This window comes from Tursiops truncatus, chromosome 10, assembly GCF_011762595.2.
Source record: "Tursiops truncatus isolate mTurTru1 chromosome 10, mTurTru1.mat.Y, whole genome shotgun sequence".
Classification (NCBI taxonomy): domain Eukaryota; kingdom Metazoa; phylum Chordata; class Mammalia; order Artiodactyla; family Delphinidae; genus Tursiops; species Tursiops truncatus.
The window spans coordinates 28,521,788-28,523,286 of record NC_047043.1 but is presented as its reverse complement, the minus strand read 5'-3'; positions in this window follow the sequence as shown (position 1 = coordinate 28,523,286).

Here is a 1,499-nt window from a genome sequence, read left to right as displayed (position 1 = left end):
CTAGTGGGAGGTGGATAGAGAAGTAAGCATTTCAACGTCCTTAGGCAGTGTGGGATTTGGGATTTAGCTAAGTCATGTGAAAAACTGGGAAGCCCTCTCTGTATGCGTATACTTGGATTCCTTGGCCTTATGTAGTGGGGCTGAATCAGAGTAGTTTGAAAGTCTGAAAATGTCTCATGCTTCCCCCACCCTATTCTTTATCCTGCCATGTGGGGCTATGTTGTACCCTGGGAAGGGCAGAACAAAAAGACAGGAAGTACTGAAACCCTGAGAGCCACGTGGATCTGAGCCTGCCATGGCAGTCTTGGACTGCTTGCCTACACACTTTTTTGGCTAAACTTGAATTTTAAGTGGCCATGATTTTGCATCTGTGTTGCTCACAGAAGATGTAGTCCGCACTGTTAAGATGGTTTCTGTGGGCTCGGCACATGACTCAGGTTAAGTCAATCACAGTTCCTTGCTCCGCTGTAGACACATGTACCGATGGGGAAGAAAAGAGTTTCTCTTCCTTTTAGATCTGAGACTCTGGTTCATAGGCCCCATCGATTTTTTTCCTTGAAGATCTGTCTTGGAATGAAATAAACACACAGAGGGAGACAAAGCCACAAAGGGAGAAAAAGAACTCAGAGCATTGTTTGAGCCCCTGAACCCAGCTGAGCCTGCAGGTGTACCAATCCAGTATCTTCCCCAGTTACAGGAGCTAATAAATGTCCACGCCCGCTTCAACTAGTCTGAGCTGTGGTTTCATTATTTGTAACAGAGAGATCTTTTTTGTGTGTGTGGTACGCGGGCCTCTCACTGTTGTGGCCTCTCCCGTTGCGGAGCACAGGCTCCAGACGCGCAGGCCCAGCGGCCATGGCTCACGGGCCCAGCCGCTCCACGACATGTGGGATCTTCCCGGACCGGGGCACGAACCTGTGTCCCCTGCATCGGCAGGCGGACCCTCAACGACTGCGCCACCAGGGAAGCCCCAGAGAGATCTTTAAGTGACTCAACTGCTGCAGCACATAATTGACTCATCTGTAAAAAGAGGAAATAACTGGGATGAGTCTAAGGTTAAATAAAATCTCATATTACATAAGATTATAAACTTGAATTGAGATGCATATGCTGATGAGTTCATCAGCCTCCCTTATTTTGCTCCGTGACTTATTCTTCCTTTCTGGCTTCATAATGGGCATGATTTTAAAGTCAAACCTTGGCAAAATGATGATTTTGGATGTCATGTATCTTCAGGGTTACTTTCAAAAACTCCTAATGATGAATTAAATGCAAAAATGGGGAGGGTATATGTATTTTGATCCTGAGTAGAGATTGTATCTGAATCTGGGTTCTCTCTCCTGTGTGTGTGTGTAATTTCTAAACACATACACACAGTTTGATACAAAATGATCATGGCTAAATTCATTCCATAGTCACTGTGTGCCAGATACTCTTCTGGGGGCTTTATAAGAAGCAACTCTTCACAGCCATCTGTCAGACCTGTCCAGTTATTATCC